General features: G+C 53.3%; 14 non-coding genes across 14 annotated transcripts; 6 read left to right on the forward strand and 8 right to left on the reverse strand.

Moving 5' to 3' along the window:
- Nucleotides 1-563: 563 nt before the first annotated feature.
- TRNAE-UUC (transfer RNA glutamic acid (anticodon UUC)) lies at nucleotides 564-635 on the reverse strand. Its single transcript has one exon. It is a non-coding gene; the product is annotated as a tRNA-Glu (tRNA).
- Nucleotides 636-878: 243 nt separating this feature from the next.
- TRNAL-UAA (transfer RNA leucine (anticodon UAA)) lies at nucleotides 879-961 on the forward strand. The gene has a single exon. It is a non-coding gene; the product is annotated as a tRNA-Leu (tRNA).
- Nucleotides 962-2,087: 1,126 nt separating this feature from the next.
- On the reverse strand, nucleotides 2,088-2,159 carry TRNAE-CUC (transfer RNA glutamic acid (anticodon CUC)). Its single transcript has one exon. It is a non-coding gene; the product is annotated as a tRNA-Glu (tRNA).
- Nucleotides 2,160-2,789: 630 nt separating this feature from the next.
- Nucleotides 2,790-2,861, reverse strand: TRNAE-UUC (transfer RNA glutamic acid (anticodon UUC)). The gene has a single exon. It is a non-coding gene; the product is annotated as a tRNA-Glu (tRNA).
- A 243-nt stretch (nucleotides 2,862-3,104) lies between these two features.
- Nucleotides 3,105-3,187, forward strand: TRNAL-UAA (transfer RNA leucine (anticodon UAA)). The gene has a single exon. It is a non-coding gene; the product is annotated as a tRNA-Leu (tRNA).
- Nucleotides 3,188-5,021: 1,834 nt separating this feature from the next.
- On the reverse strand, nucleotides 5,022-5,093 carry TRNAE-UUC (transfer RNA glutamic acid (anticodon UUC)). Its single transcript has one exon. It is a non-coding gene; the product is annotated as a tRNA-Glu (tRNA).
- A 243-nt stretch (nucleotides 5,094-5,336) lies between these two features.
- On the forward strand, nucleotides 5,337-5,419 carry TRNAL-UAA (transfer RNA leucine (anticodon UAA)). Its single transcript has one exon. It is a non-coding gene; the product is annotated as a tRNA-Leu (tRNA).
- A 1,828-nt stretch (nucleotides 5,420-7,247) lies between these two features.
- On the reverse strand, nucleotides 7,248-7,319 carry TRNAE-UUC (transfer RNA glutamic acid (anticodon UUC)). Its single transcript has one exon. It is a non-coding gene; the product is annotated as a tRNA-Glu (tRNA).
- Nucleotides 7,320-7,562: 243 nt separating this feature from the next.
- TRNAL-UAA (transfer RNA leucine (anticodon UAA)) lies at nucleotides 7,563-7,645 on the forward strand. The gene has a single exon. It is a non-coding gene; the product is annotated as a tRNA-Leu (tRNA).
- A 1,828-nt stretch (nucleotides 7,646-9,473) lies between these two features.
- TRNAE-UUC (transfer RNA glutamic acid (anticodon UUC)) lies at nucleotides 9,474-9,545 on the reverse strand. Its single transcript has one exon. It is a non-coding gene; the product is annotated as a tRNA-Glu (tRNA).
- Nucleotides 9,546-9,788: 243 nt separating this feature from the next.
- TRNAL-UAA (transfer RNA leucine (anticodon UAA)) lies at nucleotides 9,789-9,871 on the forward strand. The gene has a single exon. It is a non-coding gene; the product is annotated as a tRNA-Leu (tRNA).
- Nucleotides 9,872-10,997: 1,126 nt separating this feature from the next.
- Nucleotides 10,998-11,069, reverse strand: TRNAE-CUC (transfer RNA glutamic acid (anticodon CUC)). Its single transcript has one exon. It is a non-coding gene; the product is annotated as a tRNA-Glu (tRNA).
- A 630-nt stretch (nucleotides 11,070-11,699) lies between these two features.
- Nucleotides 11,700-11,771, reverse strand: TRNAE-UUC (transfer RNA glutamic acid (anticodon UUC)). Its single transcript has one exon. It is a non-coding gene; the product is annotated as a tRNA-Glu (tRNA).
- A 243-nt stretch (nucleotides 11,772-12,014) lies between these two features.
- Nucleotides 12,015-12,097, forward strand: TRNAL-UAA (transfer RNA leucine (anticodon UAA)). The gene has a single exon. It is a non-coding gene; the product is annotated as a tRNA-Leu (tRNA).
- The last annotated feature ends 473 nt before the right edge of the window (nucleotides 12,098-12,570 follow it).

Genomic DNA, 12,570 nt, shown 5'->3' on the forward strand with positions numbered 1-12,570 from the left:
CATATTTTATTCTACAGCGAATATGAATCAGAACTTGAAAAAACACTCATGATTCCACCAGACTGTTTGTCACTTCCAAGCACAGGCCATCCCCTCCCCCGTGCTACTGAACCGACGAATTCCTGTACAATCGGGATCCCCGGGAAATCACAAGAGGGACACCTAGTGGCCGCTGATAGCTCAAAGACAGCTGGTACACCTTCTCACACCTACCTCGTTATTCAGCTTGCTGGAAGAATACATTGCGAATGACCGATTCAAGAGTGCAAGGGAGAAGAGTGCTCCAAAGTAGATGTATACATCGCAGCCGGGTTTTCCAGCAATTTACCTTTCTGATGAGCTGGTACTGCACTTTACGCCCACATAGAGCACCTGACTGGGTGGGGGACTGCGTGCGCATGAAGGTGGCTGAGGGCAATGGGAGCAAAGCAACCTGGGACACGGGGGACCCAGCCCCTTTCCTCTGCTTTCGTCTATAGGTCGGGGTGCCTTTTTAAGGACCTTCGATTAAAAAAAGCTGAGCTGCGTGGACAAATTACGCACGTCTACGTCTTAGAGGGATCTTCCCTGACCGGGAATCGAACCCGGGCCGCGGCGGTGAAAGCGCCGAATCCTAGCCACTAGACCACCAGGGAGGAGATGCTCTTGTGAGCCTGCCTTGCTCACTTCCTTATTGTGACTAAGCTAACTCCACTGTATAGATTGCCCATAAAGTACGAGTGGGGAAAAGTTAGGTGTCACACAGTGTGTTTGTCATAAGCAATTACCTTTATCCTCCTGCAAAAGCCTTTTTACTCTGCAATCACCTCTTGCTGGACAGCCTGCGCTGGAGCAGCCAGCATGAAAAGGGAGCTGAGTAAGGCAGGGCCTAGGGTCTCACCAGGGTGGCCGAGTGGTTAAGGCGTTGGACTTAAGATCCAATGGACAGTTGTCCGCATGGGTTCGAGCCCCATCCCTGGTATGGGTTTTCAGCGGGTGTGTAGGAACTTGCAGATGCTTTTTTAAAGCATTTTCCTCTGCCCTCCTCACCCTCCCAGTGCCCTTCCTTAACAGTCCCAATTCACGTCTCAGCTGTGGGGTCTGCTGCTACTCTGCACTTAGCATGGATGCTTCCCAAAGCAATGCAGTGCCACCTACGCAGAGCCCCTGCTTAGAGAAATACACCTCCTATGTCTTTTCCCACTGAAGGGAGCAGGAGGAAGTACTTGCTTCCTGGGGAACATGGGCCTGCCACTGGAATTTGTTAACCCGCCTCTTGCGGATTTCTCCCCTTTCTTTGATTTACACCTGCAGGCTCTCCCTTGCCATCGGAGCAGGATCTGCTGATGCAGGCCCGGCTGGATCAAATGTGCAAAGGCTTGTCCCCAGGCCTCGGGAAAAAATTGAGCAGAGATTCCCGCCTCCGCCTCCGCCTCCTCTTGCCTTCCGAACGGGCTTCCAAACGGGCAATGCCCTGACGGGTCCCCCACGCCCCATCCTGCCCATGCCCACACCCCTGTATATGAGGGTGACCCATGTCCCTCACCCTCCATGCTCGAACGGAAGACACGTGTGTCCTGAGGGGAGCGCCAGACAGGCATTTCTCCGGCCAGGCAGACCCCTGCAGCACCCGTTAGGCTCCAAAGCCTGTACATTCCCAAGATGCCACTGGTCACTATGCAAATCAGACAGCCCTGGCCACACCCTCTCCGCCGCTGGGCTCTGCTGCTTTCGGTACGTGCAGCTCAGCTTTTTCTTACCCTGAACCAGACTTCCGTTTCAGCAAAAAGGTGGGTTGCAGTGGGTCCGGGATGCCATTTGGAGACAAAGCCTGCGGCCCTGTCAAAGATGACTTCCTGCCGCACACCATGTGGTCAGAAGCCTACGAAAAGAAGCGCACCTCGGAATACAGAATCTCACTTCCTCAAGAGCCTTGCACAAGAGATTTTCCTCCCGCCGAGGAAAGCAACTCAAAGGGAACCTTGCGAAAATCAAATTAGGAGCCAGATTGCGGGATGCTAGGCAAACTGTTTGTCAGAAAAGCAAATTCATTTTGAGAAGCCCTGACCTGCGGGAAGGAAAAGCATTCAAGGGCAGAAGAAGGACTGTTCCCTGACCGGGAATCGAACCCGGGCCGCGGCGGTGAGAGCGCCGAATCCTAACCACTAGACCACCAGGGAACCCACAGCCATACAGCAAAAGTTCCTACACTGCTCTCCTAGTGACAAAGCTCATGGGGGCTGAAAGCATATTTTATTCTACAGCGAATATGAATCAGAACTTGAAAAAACACTCATGATTCCACCAGACTGTTTGTCACTTCCAAGCACAGGCCATCCCCTCCCCCGTGCTACTGAACCGACGAATTCCTGTACAATCGGGATCCCCGGGAAATCACAAGAGGGACACCTAGTGGCCGCTGATAGCTCAAAGACAGCTGGTACACCTTCTCACACCTACCTCGTTATTCAGCTTGCTGGAAGAATACATTGCGAATGACCGATTCAAGAGTGCAAGGGAGAAGAGTGCTCCAAAGTAGATGTATACATCGCAGCCGGGTTTTCCAGCAATTTACCTTTCTGATGAGCTGGTACTGCACTTTACGCCCACATAGAGCACCTGACTGGGTGGGGGACTGCGTGCGCATGAAGGTGGCTGAGGGCAATGGGAGCAAAGCAACCTGGGACACAGGGGACCCAGCCCCTTTCCTCTGCTTTCGTCTATAGGTCGGGGTGCCTTTTTAAGGACCTTCGATTAAAAAAAGCTGAGCTGCGTGGACAAATTACACACGTCTACGTCTTAGAGGGATCTTCCCTGACCGGGAATCGAACCCGGGCCGCGGCGGTGAAAGCGCCGAATCCTAGCCACTAGACCACCAGGGAGGAGATGCTCTTGTGAGCCTGCCTTGCTCACTTCCTTATTGTGACTAAGCTAACTCCACTGTATAGATTGCCCATAAAGTACGAGTGGGGAAAAGTTAGGTGTCACACAGTGTGTTTGTCATAAGCAATTACCTTTATCCTCCTGCAAAAGCCTTTTTACTCTGCAATCACCTCTTGCTGGACAGCCTGCGCTGGAGCAGCCAGCATGAAAAGGGAGCTGAGTAAGGCAGGGCCTAGGGTCTCACCAGGGTGGCCGAGTGGTTAAGGCGTTGGACTTAAGATCCAATGGACAGTTGTCCGCATGGGTTCGAGCCCCATCCCTGGTATGGGTTTTCAGCGGGTGTGTAGGAACTTGCAGATGCTTTTTTAAAGCATTTTCCTCTGCCCTCCTCACCCTCCCAGTGCCCTTCCTTAACAGTCCCAATTCACGTCTCAGCTGTGGGGTCTGCTGCTACTCTGCACTTAGCATGGATGCTTCCCAAAGCAATGCAGTGCCACCTACGCAGAGCCCCTGCTTAGAGAAATACACCTCCTATGTCTTTTCCCACTGAAGGGAGCAGGAGGAAGTACTTGCTTCCTGGGGAACATGGGCCTGCCACTGGAATTTGTTAACCCGCCTCTTGCGGATTTCTCCCCTTTCTTTGATTTACACCTGCAGGCTCTCCCTTGCCATCGGAGCAGGATCTGCTGATGCAGGCCCGGCTGGATCAAATGTGCAAAGGCTTGTCCCCAGGCCTCGGGAAAAAATTGAGCAGAGATTCCCGCCTCCGCCTCCGCCTCCGCCTCCTCTTGCCTTCCGAACGGGCTTCCAAACGGGCAATGCCCTGACGGGTCCCCCACGCCCCATCCTGCCCATGCCCACACCCCTGTATATGAGGGTGACCCATGTCCCTCACCCTCCATGCTCGAACGGAAGACACGTGTGTCCTGAGGGGAGCGCCAGACAGGCATTTCTCCGGCCAGGCAGACCCCTGCAGCACCCGTTAGGCTCCAAAGCCTGTACATTCCCAAGATGCCACTGGTCACTATGCAAATCAGACAGCCCTGGCCACACCCTCTCCGCCGCTGGGATCTGCTGCTTTCGGTACGTGCAGCTCAGCTTTTTCTTACCCTGAACCAGACTTCCGTTTCAGCAAAAAGGTGGGTTGCAGTGGGTCCGGGATGCCATTTGGAGACAAAGCCTGCGGCCCTGTCAAAGATGACTTCCTGCCGCACACCATGTGGTCAGAAGCCTACGAAAAGAAGCGCACCTCGGAATACAGAATCTCACTTCCTCAAGAGCCTTGCACAAGAGATTTTCCTCCCGCCGAGGAAAGCAACTCAAAGGGAACCTTGCGAAAATCAAATTAGGAGCCAGATTGCGGGATGCTAGGCAAACTGTTTGTCAGAAAAGCAAATTCATTTTGAGAAGCCCTGACCTGCGGGAAGGAAAAGCATTCAAGGGCAGAAGAAGGACTGTTCCCTGACCGGGAATCGAACCCGGGCCGCGGCGGTGAGAGCGCAGAATCCTAACCACTAGACCACCAGGGAACCCAGAGCCATACAGCAAAAGTTCCTACACTGCTCTCCTAGTGACAAAGCTCATGGGGGCAGAAAGCATATTTTATTCTACAGCGAATATGAATCAGAACTTGAAAAAACACTCATGATTCCACCAGACTGTTTGTCACTTCCAAGCACAGGCCATCCCCTCCCCCGTGCTACTGAACCGACGAATTCCTGTACAATCGGGATCCCCGGGAAATCACAAGAGGGACACCTAGTGGCCGCTGATAGCTCAAAGACAGCTGGTACACCTTCTCACACCTACCTCGTTATTCAGCTTGCTGGAAGAATACATTGCGAATGACCGATTCAAGAGTGCAAGGGAGAAGAGTGCTCCAAAGTAGATGTATACATCGCAGCCGGGTTTTCCAGCAATTTACCTTTCTGATGAGCTGGTACTGCACTTTACGCCCACATAGAGCACCTGACTGGGTGGGGGACTGCGTGCGCATGAAGGTGGCTGAGGGCAATGGGAGCAAAGCAACCTGGGACACGGGGGACCCAGCCCCTTTCCTCTGCTTTCGTCTATAGGTCGGGGTGCCTTTTTAAGGACCTTCGATTAAAAAAAGCTGAGCTGCGTGGACAAATTACGCACGTCTACGTCTTAGAGGGATCTTCCCTGACCGGGAATCGAACCCGGGCCGCGGCGGTGAAAGCGCCGAATCCTAGCCACTAGACCACCAGGGAGGAGATGCTCTTGTGAGCCTGCCTTGCTCACTTCCTTATTGTGACTAAGCTAACTCCACTGTATAGATTGCCCATAAAGTACGAGTGGGGAAAAGTTAGGTGTCACACAGTGTGTTTGTCATAAGCAATTACCTTTATCCTCCTGCAAAAGCCTTTTTACTCTGCAATCACCTCTTGCTGGACAGCCTGCGCTGGAGCAGCCAGCATGAAAAGGGAGCTGAGTAAGGCAGGGCCTAGGGTCTCACCAGGGTGGCCGAGTGGTTAAGGCGTTGGACTTAAGATCCAATGGACAGTTGTCCGCATGGGTTCGAGCCCCATCCCTGGTATGGGTTTTCAGCGGGTGTGTAGGAACTTGCAGATGCTTTTTTAAAGCATTTTCCTCTGCCCTCCTCACCCTCCCAGTGCCCTTCCTTAACAGTCCCAATTCACGTCTCAGCTGTGGGGTCTGCTGCTACTCTGCACTTAGCATGGATGCTTCCCAAAGCAATGCAGTGCCACCTACGCAGAGCCCCTGCTTAGAGAAATACACCTCCTATGTCTTTTCCCACTGAAGGGAGCAGGAGGAAGTACTTGCTTCCTGGGGAACATGGGCCTGCCACTGGAATTTGTTAACCCGCCTCTTGCGGATTTCTCCCCTTTCTTTGATTTACACCTGCAGGCTCTCCCTTGCCATCGGAGCAGGATCTGCTGATGCAGGCCCGGCTGGATCAAATGTGCAAAGGCTTGTCCCCAGGCCTCGGGAAAAAATTGAGCAGAGATTCCCGCCTCCGCCTCCGCCTCCTCTTGCCTTCCGAACGGGCTTCCAAACGGGCAATGCCCTGACGGGTCCCCCACGCCCCATCCTGCCTATGCCCACACCCCTGTATATGAGGGTGACCCATGTCCCTCACCCTCCATGCTCGAACGGAAGACACGTGTGTCCTGAGGGGAGCGCCAGACAGGCATTTCTCCGGCCAGGCAGACCCCTGCAGCACCCGTTAGGCTCCAAAGCCTGTACATTCCCAAGATGCCACTGGTCACTATGCAAATCAGACAGCCCTGGCCACACCCTCTCCGCCGCTGGGCTCTGCTGCTTTCGGTACGTGCAGCTCAGCTTTTTCTTACCCTGAACCAGACTTCCGTTTCAGCAAAAAGGTGGGTTGCAGTGGGTCCGGGATGCCATTTGGAGACAAAGCCTGCGTCCCTGTCAAAGATGACTTCCTGCCGCACACCATGTGGTCAGAAGCCTACGAAAAGAAGCGCACCTCGGAATACAGAATCTCACTTCCTCAAGAGCCTTGCACAAGAGATTTTCCTCCCGCCGAGGAAAGCAACTCAAAGGGAACCTTGCGAAAATCAAATTAGGAGCCAGATTGCGGGATGCTAGGCAAACTGTTTGTCAGAAAAGCAAATTCATTTTGAGAAGCCCTGACCTGCGGGAAGGAAAAGCATTCAAGGGCAGAAGAAGGACTGTTCCCTGACCGGGAATCGAACCCGGGCCGCGGCAGTGAGAGCGCCGAATCCTAACCACTAGACCACCAGGGAACCCACAGCCATACAGCAAAAGTTCCTACACTGCTCTCCTAGTGACAAAGCTCATGGGGGCTGAAAGCATATTTTATTCTACAGCGAATATGAATCAGAACTTGAAAAAACACTCATGATTCCACCAGACTGTTTGTCACTTCCAAGCACAGGCCATCCCCTCCCCCGTGCTACTGAACCGACGAATTCCTGTACAATCGGGATCCCCGGGAAATCACAAGAGGGACACCTAGTGGCCGCTGATAGCTCAAAGACAGCTGGTACACCTTCTCACACCTACCTCGTTATTCAGCTTGCTGGAAGAATACATTGCGAATGACCGATTCAAGAGTGCAAGGGAGAAGAGTGCTCCAAAGTAGATGTATACATCGCAGCCGGGTTTTCCAGCAATTTACCTTTCTGATGAGCTGGTACTGCACTTTACGCCCACATAGAGCACCTGACTGGGTGGGGGACTGCGTGCGCATGAAGGTGGCTGAGGGCAATGGGAGCAAAGCAACCTGGGACACAGGGGACCCAGCCCCTTTCCTCTGCTTTCGTCTATAGGTCGGGGTGCCTTTTTAAGGACCTTCGATTAAAAAAAGCTGAGCTGCGTGGACAAATTACGCACGTCTACGTCTTAGAGGGATCTTCCCTGACCGGGAATCGAACCCGGGCCGCGGCGGTGAAAGCGCCGAATCCTAGCCACTAGACCACCAGGGAGGAGATGCTCTTGTGAGCCTGCCTTGCTCACTTCCTTATTGTGACTAAGCTAACTCCACTGTATAGATTGCCCATAAAGTACGAGTGGGGAAAAGTTAGGTGTCACACAGTGTGTTTGTCATAAGCAATTACCTTTATCCTCCTGCAAAAGCCTTTTTACTCTGCAATCACCTCTTGCTGGACAGCCTGCGCTGGAGCAGCCAGCATGAAAAGGGAGCTGAGTAAGGCAGGACCTAGGGTCTCACCAGGGTGGCCGAGTGGTTAAGGCGTTGGACTTAAGATCCAATGGACAGTTGTCCGCATGGGTTCGAGCCCCATCCCTGGTATGGGTTTTCAGTGGGTGTGTAGGAACTTGCAGATGCTTTTGTAAAGCATTTTCCTCTGCCCTCCTCACCCTCCCAGTGCCCTTCCTTAACAGTCCCAATTCACGTCTCAGCTGTGGGGTCTGCTGCTACTCTGCACTTAGCATGGATGTTTGCCAAAGCAATGCAGTGCCACCTACGCAGAGCCCCTGCTTAGAGAAATACACCTCCTATGTCTTTTCCCACTGAAGGTAGCAGGAGGAAGTACTTGCTTCCTGGGGAACATGGGCCTGCCACTGGAATTTGTTAACCCGCCTCTTGCGGATTTCTCCCCTTTCTTTGATTTACACCTGCAGGCTCTCCCTTGCCATCGGAGCAGGATCTGCTGATGCAGGCCCGGCTGGATCAAATGTGCAAAGGCTTGTCCCCAGGCCTCGGGAAAAAATTGAGCAGAGATTCCCGCCTCCGCCTCCGCCTCCTCTTGCCTTCCGAACGGGCTTCCAAACGGGCAATGCCCTGACGGGTCCCCCACGCCCCATCCTGCCCATGCCCACACCCCTGTATATGAGGGTGACCCATGTCCCTCACCCTCCATGCTCGAACGGAAGACACGTGTGTCCTGAGGGGAGCGCCAGACAGGCATTTCTCCGGCCAGGCAGACCCCTGCAGCACCCGTTAGGCTCCAAAGCCTGTACATTCCCAAGATGCCACTGGTCACTATGCAAATCAGACAGCCCTGGCCACACCCTCTCCGCCGCTGGGATCTGCTGCTTTCGGTACGTGCAGCTCAGCTTTTTCTTACCCTGAACCAGACTTCCGTTTCAGCAAAAAGGTGGGTTGCAGTGGGTCCGGGATGCCATTTGGAGACAAAGCCTGCGGCCCTGTCAAAGATGACTTCCTGCCGCACACCATGTGGTCAGAAGCCTACGAAAAGAAGCGCACCTCGGAATACAGAATCTCACTTCCTCAAGAGCCTTGCACAAGAGATTTTCCTCCCGCCGAGGAAAGCAACTCAAAGGGAACCTTGCGAAAATCAAATTAGGAGCCAGATTGCGGGATGCTAGGCAAACTGTTTGTCAGAAAAGCAAATTCATTTTGAGAAGCCCTGACCTGCGGGAAGGAAAAGCATTCAAGGGCAGAAGAAGGACTGTTCCCTGACCGGGAATCGAACCCGGGCCGCGGCGGTGAGAGCGCAGAATCCTAACCACTAGACCACCAGGGAACCCAGAGCCATACAGCAAAAGTTCCTACACTGCTCTCCTAGTGACAAAGCTCATGGGGGCAGAAAGCATATTTTATTCTACAGCGAATATGAATCAGAACTTGAAAAAACACTCATGATTCCACCAGACTGTTTGTCACTTCCAAGCACAGGCCATCCCCTCCCCCGTGCTACTGAACCGACGAATTCCTGTACAATCGGGATCCCCGGGAAATCACAAGAGGGACACCTAGTGGCCGCTGATAGCTCAAAGACAGCTGGTACACCTTCTCACACCTACCTCGTTATTCAGCTTGCTGGAAGAATACATTGCGAATGACCGATTCAAGAGTGCAAGGGAGAAGAGTGCTCCAAAGTAGATGTATACATCGCAGCCGGGTTTTCCAGCAATTTACCTTTCTGATGAGCTGGTACTGCACTTTACGCCCACATAGAGCACCTGACTGGGTGGGGGACTGCGTGCGCATGAAGGTGGCTGAGGGCAATGGGAGCAAAGCAACCTGGGACACAGGGGACCCAGCCCCTTTCCTCTGCTTTCGTCTATAGGTCGGGGTGCCTTTTTAAGGACCTTCGATTAAAAAAAGCTGAGCTGCGTGGACAAATTACACACGTCTACGTCTTAGAGGGATCTTCCCTGACCGGGAATCGAACCCGGGCCGCGGCGGTGAAAGCGCCGAATCCTAGCCACTAGACCACCAGGGAGGAGATGCTCTTGTGAGCCTGCCTTGCTCACTTCCTTATTGTGACTAAGCTAACTCCACTGTATAGATTGCCCATAAAGTACGAGTGGGGAAAAGTTAGGTGTCACACAGTGTGTTTGTCATAAGCAATTACCTTTATCCTCCTGCAAAAGCCTTTTTACTCTGCAATCACCTCTTGCTGGACAGCCTGCGCTGGAGCAGCCAGCATGAAAAGGGAGCTGAGTAAGGCAGGGCCTAGGGTCTCACCAGGGTGGCCGAGTGGTTAAGGCGTTGGACTTAAGATCCAATGGACAGTTGTCCGCATGGGTTCGAGCCCCATCCCTGGTATGGGTTTTCAGCGGGTGTGTAGGAACTTGCAGATGCTTTTGTAAAGCATTTTCCTCTGCCCTCCTCACCCTCCCAGTGCCCTTCCTTAACAGTCCCAATTCACGTCTCAGCTGTGGGGTCTGCTGCTACTCTGCACTTAGCATGGATGTTTGCCAAAGCAATGCAGTGCCACCTACGCAGAGCCCCTGCTTAGAGAAATACACCTCCTATGTCTTTTCCCACTGAAGGGAGCAGGAGGAAGTACTTGCTTCCTGGGGAACATGGGCCTGCCACTGGAATTTGTTAACCCGCCTCTTGCGGATTTCTCCCCTTTCTTTGATTTACACCTGCAGGCTCTCCCTTGCCATCGGAGCAGGATCTGCTGATGCAGGCCCGGCTGGATCAAATGTGCAAAGGCTTGTCCCCAGGCCTCGGGAAAAAATTGAGCAGAGATTCCCGCCTCCGCCTCCGCCTCCTCTTGCCTTCCGAACGGGCTTCCAAACGGGCAATGCCCTGACGGGTCCCCCACGCCCCATCCTGCCCATGCCCACACCCCTGTATATGAGGGTGACCCATGTCCCTCACCCTCCATGCTCGAACGGAAGACACGTGTGTCCTGAGGGGAGCGCCAGACAGGCATTTCTCCGGCCAGGCAGACCCCTGCAGCACCCGTTAGGCTCCAAAGCCTGTACATTCCCAAGATGCCACTGGTCACTATGCAAATCAGACAGCCCTGGCCACACCCTCTCCGCCGCTGGGCTCTGCTGCTTTCGGTACGTGCAGCTCAGCTTTTTCTTACCCTGAACCAGACTTCCGTTTCAGCAAAAAGGTGGGTTGCAGTGGGTCCGGGATGCCATTTGGAGACAAAGCCTGCGGCCCTGTCAAAGATGACTTCCTGCCGCACACCATGTGGTCAGAAGCCTACGAAAAGAAGCGCACCTCGGAATACAGAATCTCACTTCCTCAAGAGCCTTGCACAAGAGATTTTCCTCCCGCCGAGGAAAGCAACTCAAAGGGAACCTTGCGAAAATCAAATTAGGAGCCAGATTGCGGGATGCTAGGCAAACTGTTTGTCAGAAAAGCAAATTCATTTTGAGAAGCCCTGACCTGCGGGAAGGAAAAGCATTCAAGGGCAGAAGAAGGACTGTTCCCTGACCGGGAATCGAACCCGGGCCGCGGCGGTGAGAGCGCCGAATCCTAACCACTAGACCACCAGGGAACCCACAGCCATACAGCAAAAGTTCCTACACTGCTCTCCTAGTGACAAAGCTCATGGGGGCTGAAAGCATATTTTATTCTACAGCGAATATGAATCAGAACTTGAAAAAACACTCATGATTCCACCAGACTGTTTGTCACTTCCAAGCACAGGCCATCCCCTCCCCCGTGCTACTGAACCGACGAATTCCTGTACAATCGGGATCCCCGGGAAATCACAAGAGGGACACCTAGTGGCCGCTGATAGCTCAAAGACAGCTGGTACACCTTCTCACACCTACCTCGTTATTCAGCTTGCTGGAAGAATACATTGCGAATGACCGATTCAAGAGTGCAAGGGAGAAGAGTGCTCCAAAGTAGATGTATACATCGCAGCCGGGTTTTCCAGCAATTTACCTTTCTGATGAGCTGGTACTGCACTTTACGCCCACATAGAGCACCTGACTGGGTGGGGGACTGCGTGCGCATGAAGGTGGCTGAGGGCAATGGGAGCAAAGCAACCTGGGACACAGGGGACCCAGCCCCTTTCCTCTGCTTTCGTCTATAGGTCGGGGTGCCTTTTTAAGGACCTTCGATTAAAAAAAGCTGAGCTGCGTGGACAAATTACACACGTCTACGTCTTAGAGGGATCTTCCCTGACCGGGAATCGAACCCGGGCCGCGGCGGTGAAAGCGCCGAATCCTAGCCACTAGACCACCAGGGAGGAGATGCTCTTGTGAGCCTGCCTTGCTCACTTCCTTATTGTGACTAAGCTAACTCCACTGTATAGATTGCCCATAAAGTACGAGTGGGGAAAAGTTAGGTGTCACACAGTGTGTTTGTCATAAGCAATTACCTTTATCCTCCTGCAAAAGCCTTTTTACTCTGCAATCACCTCTTGCTGGACAGCCTGCGCTGGAGCAGCCAGCATGAAAAGGGAGCTGAGTAAGGCAGGGCCTAGGGTCTCACCAGGGTGGCCGAGTGGTTAAGGCGTTGGACTTAAGATCCAATGGACAGTTGTCCGCATGGGTTCGAGCCCCATCCCTGGTATGGGTTTTCAGCGGGTGTGTAGGAACTTGCAGATGCTTTTTTAAAGCATTTTCCTCTGCCCTCCTCACCCTCCCAGTGCCCTTCCTTAACAGTCCCAATTCACGTCTCAGCTGTGGGGTCTGCTGCTACTCTGCACTTAGCATGGATGCTTCCCAAAGCAATGCAGTGCCACCTACGCAGAGCCCCTGCTTAGAGAAATACACCTCCTATGTCTTTTCCCACTGAAGGGAGCAGGAGGAAGTACTTGCTTCCTGGGGAACATGGGCCTGCCACTGGAATTTGTTAACCCGCCTCTTGCGGATTTCTCCCCTTTCTTTGATTTACACCTGCAGGCTCTCCCTTGCCATCGGAGCAGGATCTGCTGATGCAGGCCCGGCTGGATCAAATGTGCAAAGGCTTGTCCCCAGGCCTCGGGAAAAAATTGAGCAGAGATTCCCGCCTCCGCCTCCGCCTCCGCCTCCTCTTGCCTTCCG

Source organism: Triturus cristatus, chromosome 5_2 (assembly GCF_964204655.1).
Source record: "Triturus cristatus chromosome 5_2, aTriCri1.1, whole genome shotgun sequence".
Lineage (NCBI taxonomy): Eukaryota > Metazoa > Chordata > Amphibia > Caudata > Salamandridae > Triturus > Triturus cristatus.